The 18,868-nt window shown below is 38.8% G+C and overlaps 1 protein-coding gene across 1 annotated transcript in view; it reads left to right on the top strand.

The window, feature by feature from the left end:
• The window catches only part of Cmtr1 (Cap methyltransferase 1), a 379,789-nt gene that overhangs the window by 117,076 nt on the left and 243,845 nt on the right, over positions 1–18,868 (top strand). The gene's annotated exons all lie outside the window — the stretch shown is intronic.

Raw genomic sequence — 18,868 nt, 5'->3', positions numbered from 1 at the left:
TTTCTGAACCATTTAAAACATTCTTTACTTTCTTACTAATTTCCTTCCCTCACTCCTTCCTTCCTTGAGTATTTAACACTAGAAAAAAAAAACACCAGAAAAAACATTGGAGCAGTGTAGAGAAACCCGTTTTGCTAGTTGCCTGCACAGAGATCTTCATAGGGGTTTGCTGATCACATATTTTTACCTGTGCTTATTTCACTCTACGTGGTAAGTGGACCTCCCATGGATGCTGTTAGTCTTTCAGACTAGTATCCCTGGGATCCAGTGATGCTAGTCTTAACTATACTCACTGCCGAGTTTCAAATGTGTCACCATAGGAATCCAGCAGGTTAGTTGTGCTGTGTGACATGATGAAAAAGGGAAAGGGGGAATCCTTCTGGTTGAGGGGACCATTTTCAACACAACAATTTGGCCCCTGCTTTGGCAAGACAGGTAATTCAGAGATGGCTCACCCACGATCAGTCAGCCAGTAGCTTCTCCTGAAAGGTTTAACCATGCTGACTTCATGTCCCTACCTTCATGGTTTGTAAGACAGAGTTCGGGTTGGTGCAGGTGTAGTGCTTGGATAGTCCTGGTGTCCCTTTAGGTTTTGTGTTAGATGAGAAGCCCAGATACAAGCAAAAAAATTCATTAATCCTGATATGTAAATCATTCTGGGACTTCAGCAAGGTCCTTTTCAGAAAAAAATGTTTATCCATATACCATCAGCCCAGAACTGAAAACATATCAGGTCTAAAAACTTCACTCTTGATAATATACTCCACTAGGGGAAAATTCTTCTTCCTCCTTAAGGATTTAAAGGTTGTTAAACTTCCCTGAATTAATCAGACAGCTTCATTCTGGTGGCTTCCTCATAGAGCCCAAAAAATGACAAATACTCAGAACAGTTCCTTTGAGCTACCTCTATTGAAGAAGTAGACCCTAACTCATCAAATCTTAGAATATGATCTACTTGAATGTTTTGAACTAAAATCTGAAGTGAAGTGACAGCTGGAAAACAAATATTCATGCATGAAATTTATTTCATAGGAATGAGAAACTTCATCGTTAGTCTCAGTCTGCCAACAGTATCATGGTGTATACACCATGATAGACCATATATACACTCAGTACTGCAGAAGATTTTGTAATCTTCTGCAGTATCTTGGCCTTAAGGGCCAAGCGATTTTCTTATTGTGATTATAGAGTGCTCTCTAAAGTGATAGTTTTGATTCTTTTCTAGTGTGCTTATTCTTTTGTTTACTTGAAGTGGTTCTACACTTTAGAGGTCAAAAGTAAGAACCAAGAAAGGAAATCCACCTTTCTTTTCTTAGTCTTTATATTTATTATTAACCAACTCTACTAATTTAAACAACCGCCTGGTTACTGGTAGCACTGCTCCTGCCTCCACGTGGGATGGCTGGTAACCCGGGGGGGGATAACCAACCCTCAGGGCTAAAAGGAGTAGAAATGGAAACAAATGACTTTCCATGTTTAGAGCCAAAGAGCTGTGAACCAAATGACAACCATGACATTGACCATGACTTCTCTCTCTCGAAGAGAATGAAAAAAGACACTGGCAGACAGGATTCCTGATAATACATTCTCTGTCAACCCAACCTGTGAGCAAGCTCTCCCCATTCATCATTGAGAGATGCTTCGAACATGCTGCAGGTTCACCAAAAATGGTGAAATGCCTCCAATCTGGAGATTTATTAATAGAAACTACCAATCCTCGACACTGAACTATTATTATGTCTGACATCCTTGAATGGAATCCCAGTTAAAATCACACCAACCTGAGTGATTACTGAATGGGATTTATTGAACATTCCTGAAGATGAAATAGTCTGGGAACTTAAAAATCAAAAAGTCACTCAGTCAAAAAAGGATCATGATCCGAAACGATGGCAGTTTAGTCCCTACCCGGAGTATAATTTTAACTTTCAGTTCTCCAAACCTACCAGCTTCAGCCAAGGCAGGATATTTAAACTGTCACGTTCGGCCATATATCCCGAACCCCCTGAGATGTTTTAAATGCCAGAAATTTGGCCATTCCCCTACAACATGCTGTGGAGATGCAACATGTGCAAACTGTGGGTGTAAAACTCATGCACAAACAGAATGTAAGGTACTAACTCCACAATGTACTAATTGCAAAAGCAACCATCCAGCATACTCCAAAAACTGTGACCTCTGGAAGTTGGGGGAAAAAATGCAAAAATATAAAATTGAAAATAAAGTTTCCGACCAAGAGGCAAGAAAACAAGTAAAATTAAGTACACCAAAATGCATTTTGGTGTACTTAATTTTTGTGACTGTAAGTGGCTTCTGCCACTTACAGTCACCAATCAGTAGTATGTTAGACAGAAGTGTCCATCCATCCAGACACATCAATCTCAGACTGGGCTCAAGCAGCCCTCTCGCTTCAGCCTCCATCTCCACCAAAGGTTGTAGACCAATGCAGTAATGCACCTCTGACAGTTCCATCCCAGAGACTTCCCCGAGCCACTGCTGCTAATGCGCCATAAAAATTTTAAACCTAAACCTAAACCAGAGACTTCCCCGTTGTCAAGCAGTGGGGAATTTTCAAAAATCAGATCCAGTTGAGGTGAAGAAATCTTACCTATCAAGCATGGACACAGATGATACCAGCAACGCAGAAGATCTTCTTGAAATACATGCAGATGGTGATTTGGAAGAAAGCAATGACTCAGGACACCCAAATTTTTCAAAAAAAAGAAAAATCAAGACTCAACAGATATAAACAAGCCACTCACAAAAAGCAGACAGACTCTTCTGCTCACAAAACCAAATAATGGAAAAAATCATACAATGGAATTGCAGAGGTTTTCACAGCAATATTGATGATATCTATGAACTAATTCACTGTTACAATCCTGCTGCCATATGCTTACAAGGAACGAATTTAACAACAAAAATATCTGTTTCTGTCAAAAATTATACTTTCTTCAGACAAGATCGATCTGATACTAACAGCCACCATGGAGGAGTAGCTGTGCTCGTGGACTCACGAGTCCCCTCCAGACGCATTCCATTGCAAACACAATTGGAAGCTGTTGCCAACACATGTAGTAATTGGTATCATTCTGGCACTAGTCTCAGTTTATCTTCTGCCAAACCAATCATGTACAATACAGCAACTGGAAAATCTTATTTCTCAATTACCATCTCCTGTTTGTTTATTAGGAGATTTTAATAGACATCATCCATTATGGGGTTCTCTGGGTGTAGATGGACGTGGTGAGCTTATTGAAATGCTACTTGTCAGAAAGAATTTGACACTATTGAATACTGGCTTACCCACTTACATCCATTCCAACTGGGACAACCAGTGCAATAGATCTCTCAATTTGCTCTCCAATCCTCTTCCCAACTATAGTGGGTAGTACATGCAGTACATGACAATCCTCTAAACAGTGACCATTATCCGCTGATCTGTAGTATTCAAACCACCCATTCCAAACAAACTGAAACAAAAACAAAATAGAAATTTTCCAAGGCAAACTGGACAAAATTTGCCAGCCATTTATCATTTGATGATGACATCATAGAATCTTCTGCTATTGACACTGTCACCAATCATATCACAATGCAGATACTAACAGCTGCCATCCCACAGTCTCAAATAAGAAACCATCGGCATACCAATCACTGGTGGAATGGTGATTGTAACAAAGCGAAAAGAGAAAAAAACTCAGCATGGAACACCTTCTTCAAATATCGCCCCACTGCCAACCTTATTAACTTCAAAAGATTGAGAGCCAAAGCTCGTTATATCCGGCAGAAGGCGAAAAAAGACTCGTGGATAAAATTTGCCTCCTCAATCAACAAAGACACTGATACCCGAATAATCTGGGAAAAAATAAAGAAGCTAAACGGTAAATATCATATATGTTACCTTCTCCTATTATTAATTGGAATGGGAAGGAGATCTCATCTGCTGAGGAAATTGCCAATGCCTTAGGAACGGTGTTCTGTGAATTGTCTGCCTGAACTGCATATCAACTGTCTTTTAAAAAATTAAAGCTGAAGCAGAGAAAATAAAACTGAACTTCACAGCTACATGTCCTTTACCCTATAACCAACCACTCACAATATCTGAACTGGAAGAATCTATATATACCTCAAGAAATAGCTCTCCAGGCCTTGATGGAATCTATAACATACTGCTTCAACACCTCAATCAGAAATCACTATCTTCATTGCTAAACTTTTACAATAGGATATTCTCAGAACATATTTTCCCCACTTCCTGGCAAAGCAGCAGAAACAGTACGTCTATGAGACAGTGAGTGGAGAGACTCTGTTAGAGATGAATCATTAATTAACCTAACTGCCCTCTTCTGAATAGCCATACCTAAAGATGGAAAAGACTATTCGATTCCTAACAACTATAGACCAATTTCTCTAACCAGTTGCCTGAGTAAGACTTTGGAAAAAATGGTTCACCATTGACTCACCTGGTGCCTTGAATCCCAAAACATAATCAGTGATAATCAGTTTGGCTTTTGGAAGAATAGATCTTCCCTAGACCTCATGACAAAAGCCGAATCAAACATAAGAAATGCATTAATCAGAAATCAACATCTCGTCATGATGTGCCTCAATATAGAAAAGGCATTTGATACTACGTGACGCTACGGCATCCTAAGAGATCGACATTCTATTCATATGAGAGGCCATTTACTGTATTTTATTCAAAGCTTGTATTTTTATGCAGATGATCTTACCATATCCTGCCATTTACATCTATAAATATCCAGTAATTAAATTGAATTATGGATGACACAAAATGGATACACACTGTCAAGCCACAAATGTACAACCATACATCTCTGCACCAAGTGCAGAATGCATCCTGAACCTGAGTTGTACTTGGCCAATCATTCTCTACCAATTGTGAACAGTATTCGCCTCCCAGGGCTAATTTTTGATAAGAATTTAAACTTCCAGAAGCACATCAAATATCTAAGAACCACTTGCACAAAGAAAATGAATATACTCCAGATAGTACTGAAGGTTATCTCCAGTACATCTTGGGGTGTAGATCGTTATACTCTGCTCCACTTATATAAGTCCCTGATTAGATCTCGACTAGATTACAGATCACCTGTATATTTTTTTTTTTTATGTAAACCCCAAACACGAGAGGTATTAGAACCAATAGTACTTAGTACCGTGCTTGGGTTGGAGGTTGAGAAGACAAAAGAAGATATTTGTTGACACTGGACTTGAACTTCTGTAGACTGTAATTTTCAGGAAATACGTATGAAGGAAGGTTGTTCCAGAAAACGGCAGTTGAATGAATAAATGAGGAAGATGAAAAGTTGGTTCTGTGAGCTTGAAGTTGGACAGTAAATGGATGTTGGCTGGTGGCGGCACGTGTTCGGACTGTTTTGAAAGAGAGAGTGGGAATTATAGAAGCCAATTCAGAAGAACAGTGCCCATGGAAGTATCTGTAGAAGAGGCATGCAGCAGAAACAGTACATCTATGAGACAGTGAGTGGAGAGACTCCGTTAGAGATGAATCATTAATTAACCTAACTGCCCTCTTCTGAATGGAATCAAGAAGCCTGAGAGAGGTTTTGGGGGCACCACTCCAGATGTGGGAACAATATTCCATGGCAGGGCGGATTTGCGATTTATACAGAGTGAGCTTAGAGGGGAACAGGTATCCTGTGTGTTATCAGACTCGGCCTAAAACACTGATGAATCCAATATCTCTCTAATATAGAAGATTTAGGAGAAGTCCGGTTGGCCTGCTTCCCTAAAATCCACTCATGCACACCTTCTCGATGGTAAGCCCTGTTAAGTCACTTAGGTGGCAACGAACGTGTAGAGTGGTTCTCTTCAAGACGCCTGGTCAGTGTGAAGAGGAAAAGACCAAACCCTCCAGCATATGACAGCACAACAAAACAAATGGCCCTCAGTCCCCAGCAGCTTTCACTCCCCCTCTTACAGCAGCGAGAGGATCAGAGTGGAAGCAGAGGGTGCTAAGAATTTCTGGGTACGACCAGCCTGCCATGCACGGAAACTGAACTTGGCCTGTTATAATGTAAGATCACTCATCGGTGAAGACAGGATATTAGAGCTGGAAAAGGAATTAGAAAATGTGAATTGGAATATCATCGGTTTGGCTGAAACAAGAAGAAGAAATGAATCACTTATAAGTTTATCAAGTGGAAATCTGCTGTACACCAAAGGAAACAGTGAAAGGAGTGAAGGTGGAGTTGGGTTTCTGGTCCATAAAGATTTTCAAAACAACATTTTGGAATTCAAAAATACATCACCAAGGGTGTCAAGACTAATACTCAAGATTTCTAAGAGGTACAAGCTAAAGGTTATAATGATTTATGCACCAACATCGAGCCATGATGATGAAGAGGTTGAAGAAATGTACACCGAAATTGAGAGTCATCTAGATGAGCAGAAAACCCACTACACTATTATTATGGGGGACTTCAATGCTAAGGTTGGAAAAAGGCAAAACAGCGCAGAAAGAGGAACTATAGGAAATTTTGGAATTGGTGAAAGAAATAAAAGAGGTGAAAGACTTGTGGAATTTGCAGAATCTCAAGGACTGTCAGTAATGAACACTTTTTTCAAGAAAAGGGTGAACAGAAAGTTGACATGGAAGAGTCCAAATGGATTAACAACTAATGAAATCGACTTCATCCTCACTAACAGAAGATATATTGTGAATGATGTTACCGTCCTGAATAAGGTAAATGTTGGAAGTGATCACAGAATGGTAAGATGTACACTTGATATAGATGTAGGAAAGGAAAGGAAAGGAAAAAACTGACTCAAGTAAATAATACAAAGGTCTTTGAGATAACAGAAGAGGAGAAAAAGCAGTATGTACTGGAACTTAAGAACAAGTTTGTGCTTCTGCAGACTGCTCAGGACCAAGATATCGACGAGGAATATTACAACTTTCTGGAAGTGATAAAGCCCAAGAAACCTATAGGGAAAAAGAAATCCAAATAAGAAAAAATTAGTCAACAAACACTTGTCATGATGAATCGAAGACGACAAATGAAGAGCAAGAAAAACACTGACAGGGAGAAAATTGAGTATACTGAGTTATGCAAAGCCATTAGAAAGAGACTCAGAGAGGACATAAGAAGATTTAACACAAGAAAAGTAGAACAAGCAGTAAGGGAAAGCAAAGATTTAAATCAGCAGCCATGAGCAGTAATACAGAAAGGTCATTAATATACAAGAGAAAAAGAACTGAACCTTGGGAGACATCGGCATTAGTGGAGAAGTTAGAGGACAGAGAGCCATCTACCATCACCCTCAGTGAGCGATCAGAGAGGAAACTGGATAACCAATTACTAAAAACAGTTGGCAAACCATAAGATGGAAGCTTGTTTAGAAGACCTTTATGCCAAACGATCGAAAGCCTTTGAGTTGTCAAGAGCAACTACTTGTGTTTCACCGAACCTTTCCATTGAATTAGTCCATAAATGGGTAACATAAACCAGAATATCACCAGTGGATCAACACTGATGGAATTCATACTGGCGATCATTGATCAGACGGAAGGTTTCTAGGTAGTTTAAAAGTTGACGGTTAATTGATTTCTCCATTACTTTAGAAAGAGTAGAAGTAATTGCAATGGGACGATAATTGGATGGGAGGGATTTGTCACCCTTTTTAGGAACTAGCCGGATATGAGCAAATTTCCAAGCAGAAGGAAAAACACCTTTGGAATAAGAAAGTGAAAAAAAGCGGCAAAGAATAGGAGTAAGTTCAGGAGCACAGGTTTTGAGAACAAGTGGAGGAATACCATCGGGACCTGGAGCTTTCTTAGCATCAAGATTTGTCAAAATCCTTCTGACATCCTTTTGACGGAAGACCACAGGAGGCATTGAATGGAGCATGTTGGGAATGGTGGGAGGTGTTTTACCAAGATCATTAATACATGAGTTGGAAGAAAAATGGGATGCTAGCAGGTCAGCTTTATCCTTGGCTGAAGTGACAACAGAACCATCTGGTTTGGACAGAGGTGGGAGCAGAGATGGGCAAAAGTTGCGGCCAATGGCTTTGGCAAGAGACCAGAATGCTCGGCTACCATTAGGGCAAGAAGCAAGTTTTCTACTCTTACCCTGTTCAAATTCTAGTTTGGACTGATTAATAACTGCTTTACAATTGTTGCGAGCTTTGGTGTAGGCAGAAAATGGAACTGAAGAATTAGAAAAGCCAATTACAATATGGAACATTCTTCTCTTGAATAGCCTTAGCACATTTACTGGAAAACCAAGGTTTAGATAAAGGACAAGATTTTAAAGTGGAGTGTGTGATAAAGGATTCCATTCCTGCAAGAATAATTTCACTGACACGATCTGAGCAAACGTTGACATCAGAAGTTTTGAAACAGTAATCCAACCAAGGAAAAGAAGAAAAGTCTCGCAGGTCATCCCATTTTGAATTCTTGTAATGCCAAACAACATGAGGTTGGGAATAGCCATGAGATAAAGGTTCCATTGGAGAAGAGACAATCACTAAGTTGTGATCTGAAGTGCCTAAAGGACCTCTCACTTCGACCGTGTACTTAGAAGGGTTGTTTGTGAGAAAAAGATCAAGCGTATTGGCTGTATGATTAGGATTGTCCGGTATTCTTGTAGGTAAATGAACAATCTGTGCAAGGTCATTAGTAATTGGAAAAGCCTCAACATCTCAACCAGCTGGGTCGGTGTGACTAGAAAACGGAAGCCAGCTGGAGTTGCAAAGAGAGGAAGTCAAAGAGCTCCAAGTGATTAGTGGAATTGGGAGATCGGTAGAGACAATAGATAAATTTGACACAATGAGGTAGAGAGATTTTAAGCCAGAGAAGATCAAAGAGAGGAGATTCGAAATTGCCAAGTCTCTGACAGGGAATATCAGAACTGACATATGCACAAGTACCACCTTTGAGGCGAAAGGAATCATACAGCGAATAATTTGGGCATCTGAGATGAGCAGTAGTTGAATCAACTGATAACTGAGATTCTGTCAGAAAAAGTACATGGGGTTTGGCAGACTGCAAGTGGAAATGGACATTGTGGAGATTAGAATTGAGACCATGTATATTTGTGAAATGAATTAGGAAGTGTATGGGAGGTTTAGATCTTTTGCAGATAAGCTTGCTCTATTAGTTTGACAATTCATGGTGTACTCAATAGTAAGAATAAGTGGGTGGGACATGCTGTATGAAGTAATGAAATTTTTGGATATGGTGCACACATGGTAAGAATATACCCAGATCCTTGACATAACGTGGCCTCGACAATGCCCCCCGCATAACTCGGACTCCCTCCAGTCACTATCTGGAAGAGTAGAGTTGCAAGATTATACACTAGCTGATCCGGAAGCCTCCTAGAGAGTTACCAATAGGTTCAGTCCGGTGTACTAACTAGCGGCCGGCTTGCAAACACTGTTTTAGAGCTGTAACCTCGAAATGTAAGGAAGATTGGATCTTGTCATGATGTTCATCATAACCTCAAAAGTCATCAATCATACTGCATGATGGAAGAGATGGAGAAGGGTTGACCGGAACTTAGCTCTGGAGACTAAACATGGGTTCCACAACTTCAAGCCTCCAATAAGCAAAGTGGTGGTATTACAAAGTGGTGTAAGTGGTTACCAGACTCACCGGTTGATGAGTCTGGTAACGTAGAGGGGCGGTGTTCCTCCATGTGATGTGGACGCTATACCTCGACCCCTGCTTACATTTGTTCAGACCTTGGTGGTCACCCATCATGTACTTGTGCATGGAGGTTATACCCAGGATTACTAACAGTCCCACCATCATGAAGGTGCAAGCAGAGGATTTGGCTGTCACAGACCGTCCGGACTTCGCTGAAATTGGGTCCACTTGACTTGGGTGTCACCTGAATATCAGTTCCATCAGCGTTTTAGACTCCCAGGTAGCAAGTACAGCTTGTCTGGCATATCTGAGAGAATGTCTGTGACAACCTCAAGAGCCTCATATGACTCAGTTAGGAAGAGCACCTTGGCCCGTCTTGCTCCCATCCAACATTCTTCTCTTAGGATAGCCCTAGGTGCATACAGAACATCACCAGTTCAAAGTCTTTGTTGAGGCTCACGAACCTCCACTTACCATCAGAAGAAAGATGTTAATGAACTACTCGGCTAAAATTAAAAGCCTGCCTACTCATTCTATTAAGCCACTACTGCAGGATCCAGAGTGGAAAACTCACTATGCAAATAAACCCATTCAACTTACTAGTATCAGACTGCAGAATCTAATAGAAAGCTGGAACATTCAGCTTGATAATATCCTCAAAGAATCAAAAGATCCAGATCCCCTGGACTTCCTTCACATTTTCTTCTGATGAATACTTTGAGCAATGGGGTAAAGGTTCTGTAGCAAATATTAACATCCAACAACTGCATTTTGCTCACACACAAAAGTAACCCCACTTTACCAAGATCTATACTGATTGTTCAAAGTCTGACAATCGGGTGGTTGCAGCTGCTGTCTTCCCTAATACAACTATTTCAATTTCACTTAACAACGGAATGCAGCAGTTATACTGCTGAGCTCCATGCCATTAAGCTTGCTCTGTTATTTGTTTTTTTTTATTTTTTTTTTTTTTAGGAGCATTAGCAACTAATCCATATTGCTCTGGGGATATGCAGTGGTCATTCCCTGACCTTTCTGCATCCTCCGTATTTTGTGGTCATGGGCTCGAACCCCGGTCTAATCAAGAAGTGTGTGTGCTACGCACTGCTGCTCCTGCTTACCTGGCTACGGAGGTGCCAAGCTTGCTCTGAAAAACATCTCACTGCTGTCAATAAATAAAAGCATAATGTATACTGATTCACAGAGTGCTCTTTTAGCTTTTAAAAACATTTCCTCACTTAACAATCCTTTATTAAAGCTCATAAGACATGAGCTGATACGTCTTTGTGAGCATCAACAAACTGTTATCTTCTCTTGGATCCCTGGCCACAGTGGTATTCCAGGAAATTAATGTGCATGTGATGCTGCAAAGTATCCTTCCAACGTAGCCTCAACGAATGATCTAGTTCCATATCCTGATTATACGTACAATATACGGAGAACATCTATGGAACAATGGACACTTCTGTGAAAATGCAAACAAATAACAAGCTATTTCAAATAAAACCTGAAGCACAATTATGGACTTCTAGCCTTTGTAAAAATGGAAAAGATGAAGTAATCTTAGCCAGAACTCGAATAGGTCACACCCACCTCACACATCTATATCTACTTACAGGAAATGATCCTCCTCAGTGTGTGCACTGCTCGCAACCACTTACAGTAAAACATATACTTCTTGAATGTAGCTTGTTCAACAGTGCCCAACGAACGTCTTTTAGTTTGATTTCAGATCAACAACAACCTCTCTCTCTCTCTCTCTCTCTCTCTCTCTCTCTCTCTCTCTCTCTCTCTCTCTCTCTCTCTCTCTCTCAATAGCATCATAGGTAAAGAAGCAAATCTTTCTGAATTCTTTCACTATTTAAAACAAATTCAAATTTATGACAGTTTATAACTGCTGCTCAAGCAGTTTTTATATGTAAAGTCAATCGATTTGGGAGGCACAATATGGCCTATGGTAGCCCTTGCGCCAGAAAACACCACCACCACCACAACTGCAATATCTCGTATGTATACAAGTTCTCTTGTATACACTCAGTACTGCAGAAGATTATGAAATCAGGGAATGTTCACCTTTAAAATTCAGTGTTAACCATCAAAGAGAGCATGTCAATAGTGGAAGGAAGAAAAAAGAATATGGCTATTTAAAGTAAATCTGATCACATCATTCCAAGAGACAAGAAAAGCAACAAAACCAGTAAATGGTAATAAACTTGCATATACTGGGACGGTTGCAAAGAATATTCCATCAGAACACAAATTTTTCCACCTAAAGAGTTATCTCCCCTCCCCAATACAATTAATACTGTTTTTTGTGCTCTCAAAAGTCTGTAGAGAAAACCCAGTCAGCTGCTATTCCTATATCAATAACCCCCAGTCTCCACCTCTACCAAAGCCAAGTGGTGGAATAAAAAAAAATAATAATAATAAAAAAAAAAAAAAAAATCCAAGTACCAGTGGTAAAATGTGAAGAAGTGGATGTTGAAGTGAAGGAGATACCTGATGACTCAATCTTGGAATCTTTGCTGAGGAAGAAATAGACACAGATCAATTTCCTTCCTTCTAGGTAATTCCTTTTTATATTTCAAGAAGGATAAATTCATAGCTGCCCTCTCACCAGAATTGAAAATGCATGCATGTGCAGTCATGAGTTTCTACAATTAATTTATAGTTAATAATAAATAATTAGGGACAAATCTTTCATTAGAAGCATATTATCAGTATTAGACTGGTCAAATTATGCAAGCATATTTATTCCATATCAATTAAAAAAAAAGAAGAAGAATAAAGATTCCCACATTCACTCATATTATGCGTGTCATGATCCAGTTCCTCCTTGGATAAAATAAAAGACTTAAATACAGTGTTCCAAATTATTGGTACCATCTTAAATAGAGGAATAATGACTTTCTTCTTTCTTGCAAAGGACCAATTCCTCTTGAAACTTTGACAGACTGTCTGCCTCAGCCACCTTGAGAGGTAATTTATTCCAGTGATCAACAACATTCTGCTTGAAGATAAATTTCATGCAATTCAGCCTGGTTCTTGTCTTACCTAAAATCATGAATGTACCTCCCTCATTTTACTCATTCCATCCAGGGCCTTATGCAGTCTTTCCTAAGGTATCCAAACTTTGCAGTCCACACCTTCTATTCATTCCTCAGAGGACAATGTTTAGTGCTCTTCACTGATCTGGTCACTTGTCCTTCAGATTAATGTGCATTTTCTGAAAGAGCAGCAAGGTGGTAGGCAAAGACCATATTGTCTGTCAGTGATTTATCTAGTTATTGCTTGTGTAGTTAGGGAAGTTATAATTTCACTGTATAAGGTAATTTTGAGACACTTGAAATATTATGACCAGTTATAGAGGTCACACCTAAAAAAAGACACTGAACTTCTTGAGATGGTCTAGGTACCTTAGAGGGAATTTGACTGAAGTTTATTATGTTCTTGGGGTGGGGAGAAAACGAATTGAGGTGAAATTTTAATGGTATTTAAGTGACACTAGAACCAGGTAACATAAATTCAAACTAAGAAGGAGGAATTGTAGATTAGATTGTAGAAAGTTTTCCTTCATCTTCAGTTGTTAAACCTATTTCAATCTTCTGAAATAGGTTTAACAACTTTCTTTTAATCATTGAAATAGGTTTACTTCATGGTGCAGAAAAAGAAGAGAGAAACTTTGTTTTGCTAATGTAGCAAAAGCCTATTGCCTCCTTTAACCATATAACTAATATTAAAATGTCACCTCTATAGAAAGTGTATTCTTTCTAGAGAAGGCGACCTTTTAGATGTGGCCTCAGACTTCTATATACAGTAGAATCACGTTAATCCAGACTTGATGGGATCGCACTCGGTCTGGATTATTGAAAGTTCGGATTAACCAGAAGCTATCTTTAACATACCAGTTTTTATTTAAAGTTACTAAATAAAATTTTAACTAAATTGGTTTTTATATTAAATTAATAAAACAATATTTTAAAGTAAAAATTATAAAAAGTAAAAGAATATGGTAAGTAAACAAAATACTCTACAAAGTAATAAAGTTTTAATGTAGAATATTATATTATACAAAATTAAACACAAAACAAATAACTATTTTCGAGAAATTTACTTGAAATAATCCTCTGTTTTTTTTTTTTGCTTTAATTTTGAAACTCGCTTTCGGGCCGCATGATCACGCAGATGCTTCAAGGGCAGAAGCTCACCAGCTGATGTGTCATCCTGTCTCTTGAAATAAATCAGTAGCTTCTCCAGCATTCCAGTTGCTTTAGTGTGACTCTTGCCAGTTGTTTTCTCACACACTTCATCATTGGAATTGATGTCTTCATTAGCTTGCAACGATGATGATGAGCATGTTTGCATGATGTCTTCCTCAGTGAGGATCTGATGTCCTAGATCAGGGATGGTGAACCTTTTTAAGGGTGTGTGTGTGTGTGCTGCTCAGAATTTTGCAAAGTACAGGAGCATTGATTATCCGAACCACTGTTTTCCTCCCCTTCCCAAATTATAGTATCTACTTTTAGTGCACTGGTTCTTATGCTGAAATATTACTCCTGCCACTTAATGCCTTTGAAGGACCACTCATGCAAAGACCTTCATTGTGCTAGAAACTGCAATGGCATGGTGTGAGTAACAGTCTGAAAGAGTTCTGCAGAGATACTGCTATTAAAGAGAATGAGAGATCTTGGCATGAAATAAAAGACAATCTCACATGGTTTAAAGAAAAATTCAAGAGTACATATTTTAAAAAGTAAACCTTCCCAAGATTCATTATACTCTTATTTGTGTGTAATTACTTGTGTTTGTTTATTTCTGTTTATGAAAAAAAAAAAAAAAAAAGTGCGGTTTATAGTTGAAACCATGTAAAACAGTTAGGTAAGTTCAAAATAAATATAATATACATTGTTTCTTCAAAACGTTTTGGTTATTATTTACAAACCATTTCCTAAATCAATTAATTTTTATAATACTTCATATTTCAAAAACGTTGCATACAATAATTTAATTGTAGGCCTAATTATACTATGTTTCATATAAACTTGGTATTCTCATTTATGTTTGATTAACCAAACCAATCGTGGTCCCAATTAGTTTGGATAATTGACATTCTACTGTATTGTTATTTTTCTCACACACATTTTACTTTACAAAAGTGTAACCAAAAAAAAAAAAAAAAAAAAAAAGAAATAAAAGATTATGTCAAAGATGCTTTAATAAAGTTATTAAAATAAAATCCTTCATAACAAAAATGTAACTTTTAGCTTACAGAACAAATAATTTAATATAAAATGATAAACCTATCTTATATTATAAATTGACGACAGATACTTTACATCAGGCCCATACTTTGTAACTTTTAGAGCTATGCATGCAGCACTAGTTTCGTCCGTGAGACTACTCCTATGACTAGACTTAACAAAGTTCATCACTGAGAATGACAACTCACAAGAATGTTGTGAGAAAATTGTTAGTAATGTTGTTGCCAGATTTTTTTAAACAGACAAAAGTTTCAGGAATGGAATTCCAAACTTTTAATACCTCATTTTCAGCAATTTTCTTTGCTAATCCCATCACTAATCATTCCCTTTCACTATTTTCCAAATCAGCTCTGAGATTGATAAATTTTTGCCTCCTAATTGAGCTACTCTGAAAATCAATCAGTTGCATCTCAAAATCAACCAGGTTGATCTACTGAAACATTTTCAGGTTCAGTTTGGCTAGTTTTACACTGTCTGCAAACTTAATGAATTTTGCAGTTTTTTCCAATTCTCTGAACTTGACAAATCTTGAAGAAAACTGTTCAATACTTGAATCAATTTTTATGGGAGGCTCTGAATTCCGCATGCCCAAAAAATTTGTATGCGTGCTATAAGTTTGCCACCCCTGTCCTAGATCATTATCCATGGGGCAATATCTTCATTTGTTACGTCTGAACAACCCCCTAAACGTTTAAATGACTGAACAAAATCATTACCATCAGGATCCGAAGAAATGTCTATTTCCTCCTCAGATCTTTCCATTAGAACATGAGGCCAAAGTTTTGTCCAGCATTTGGTTAGTGTTTTTTTGGGTAACATTTTGAAAAATAAACCAGTCTCATCAGCATTAAAAATTTGGGATGGAACTAAACTTTCTTCACTATTATACTTGAGAAACTGTACTTTAAATTCTTCGCTTGCAACACAATCACCAGAAAGACTTTCACCTGTAATTCTGAGCTGTTGGATTCCATGATGCTCCTTCCACCTTGATAAATTCCCAAACTCAAAGAAAAAGACGGTTCACCTTCTAAATTTTCGTTAAGGCTATGAGCCCTCGATTTAAGGATTGGGCCTGAAAAAGGAACCCCCTTGCTTTCGTTCTTGATGAAACCAAATGTATAAGGCCTCATCCAAATTTTCATTTTTTGCCTGTTTAATGATAGCTCTATTTCCTAAGCTGCCTTTGGCCACCATTTTTGCACAGAAGTTTTCGATTGCTTTCCTATTTTTTTCCCAATCGGAAGCAGTTTGTTTCGCCACCCCTATATCGAGAGCGATCTTTTTAAACGTTCCCATTATCAATGCGAAAAAACGTGTTCAGTTTTTGTTCCATCGACACAGTAACACTTTTTTTTGTTGCCATCTTCTGTTAACCCAGAACCACAAAAAAACAATAAAAAAATAAAATAAAAACACAGTAAAAACAAAGCAATACAGCAGGTAGAGAACTGAGGTAAGGTGTACACATGGATAATGCTAGTGGCAGCTGTCAAACTGAATACAATATCTGAGTGACTGATTTGTGAGTAATTTCTAAGAATGCATGATTCATCCCCCTCCCCATCACTGATCACGTTCTGTGGCACACCATCACATTTGCTCTTATCCAGTGCAGCGGGCAGTCACCACTTAGTATACATGGACTAGTTGTAGTCCCTTTATCCCTGCTCTTCTTATTTACAATGACGTCATTAATATAAACTTAATTAGGCGAGCTCATGCTTGTAAATATATCGTACAATTTGCAGAAACCACTCATAAGTCAGTTATTTTTATAATTCCTTCCATGCATTAGCATTAGTAGAGGCATTTGATGCAAGAAAGCAAGCTTATGCAGCATCAGCCAAAAAAAAAAAAAAAAACCACTTCACCCCTCTGTTCGTTCAAAATATCTGTCCAGCTGACCCTTAAACTTATTTAGGCTATCAACTTCCACGACAAGGGATGGAAGTCTGTTCCACCAACCAACCACCCGCTGGCTAAAGGCAAATTTCCGCACGTCTATCCTACATCTGTCTTTCCTCAATTTGAATTTATGCCCTCTCAGGTGATTATTCTGAGCGAGAGGAAGAATCCCATCAGCATTGAGCATGCTCAAACCATTCAAGGCTTTATACACCTCTATCAGATCACCTCGCTGGTGCCTAGTCTCCAGACACTGTAATTTGCAAAACTTAAGCCTTTCTTCATAAGAGCACCCCTTTGTTCCATTCACTAATCTTGTTGCCCTTCTCTGTACTCGTTCCAGCAGCTCTACATCCTTCTTGAAATGAGGCCTCCAGACCTGTATACAGTACTCTAGGTGTGGCCTGACCATTGCCTTATACAAGGGAATAATCACCTCCTTATCCCTGCTAGAAAAATTCCTATATATCATTGACAACACACCATGAGCTACTCTTGCAGCCCGTCTGCACTGCTCAGAGAACTTCATATTTGCCTGCACAACCACCCCCCAGTCCCTTTCATTCTCTACCACTGTCAGTGTAGTACCACAGAGTTGATACGTTGCTCTGGGATTGCTGTTTCCCATGTGTAGTACTTTACATTTGTCAATGTTAAACTTCATTTGCCACCTCTCAGCCCATCTGCTCAACCTTTCCAGATCCTGTTGCAGCAGCATAGTGTCAGTAGTGTCCTTGACAACCCTGCCTACCTTTGTATCGTCTGCAAACTTCGACATTAAGCTTGATATACCCTCATCAATATCATTTATGAATACAGAAAACAATAATGGACCCAACACTGAGCCCTGAGGGACTCCACTAATAACATTAGTCCACGACGAGCAGTGTCCATTGATTACCACTCTCTGTCTTCTCCCCCTCACCACCCCTTTATCCACAGCAGCAATTTGCCTCCAGTGCCACACTGCTCCAATTTGTGCAGCAGTCTTCCATGTGCAACAGTATCAAAAGCCTTTCTAAGATCCAAGTATATAATATCAAAGTTATTCCCTGCATCCAGTTCCTTTGTGACTGCATCATAGTATCCAATCAAATTGGTCAGGCAAGACTTCCCCTTAACAAAACCATGCTGTGTCCGAGCTATAGCTGAAGTCTTGTCTAAATGATCCTGCAGTGCTTCTTTAACTAGTGCCTCCATTAATTTTCCTGGAACAGAAGTTAAACTCACAGGTCTATAATTACTTGTGTCAGCCTTTTTTTTCCCCCCCTTCGATGGTTAGAATCTTTTCCATGATGGAAAATCCAGTCCGAATTAGCAGAAAGTCCGGATTAATGGGGTTCTACTGTACAGTATTCCATGTTTGATTTTACCATCATCTTATAAAGAGGAAAACTGGCTTCTATCGTCCTACTTGCAAAGTATTTTCAATTGATAGGACACCATTCACTCTCCTAGCTGCCTGTTTATACTGCATGGAAAATTTAATGTCTGGTTCTGCTGTGACCCCAGCATCTTTCTCCTCCTTTACTTCCTTTAACTATCTCTCTCCTCTATAGGCTGTAAGTCTGCCCACGGTTCAAGGAGAGTACATTGAAAGTTGCTATATCAAGGTTTAGTTATATTTAGTATAATTTTTTGACTGTACCATATATAGGTTGACCCGAAAGTTATGCACCATAGGAGGGAAATAATAAAGCATTTCTGATTGTAATTTTTCCCTGTTACAAGTTTAATTTTGACAGAATGGATGGAAAACTAACACTGGAGTTACCATGATTTTCCACAGAACACAATTGCTGGCATGGCGCCTCCGTAGCCAGGTGGGAAGGAGCAGCAGTGCGTAGCACATGCTTCGTGATTGGAACAGGGTTCGAGCCCATCACCACCAAATACGGAGGATGTGGAAAGGTCAGAGAATGACCACCGCATATCCTGGAGCAATATGGCCTTAGTTGCTAATGCTCCTAAAAAAAAAAAAAAAAAAAAAACTATTGCTGGAGTTGCCTATTATATTTAGAAAGGTTTGGGCATCTCTGTTACTGAGAAATTTAACTAG

This window comes from Mastigoproctus giganteus, chromosome 6, assembly GCF_048544385.1.
Source record: "Mastigoproctus giganteus isolate SK-2022 chromosome 6, ASM4854438v1, whole genome shotgun sequence".
Taxonomy (NCBI): Eukaryota; Metazoa; Arthropoda; class Arachnida; order Uropygi; family Thelyphonidae; genus Mastigoproctus; species Mastigoproctus giganteus.
This window is presented reverse-complemented; position numbering and strand designations above follow the sequence as displayed.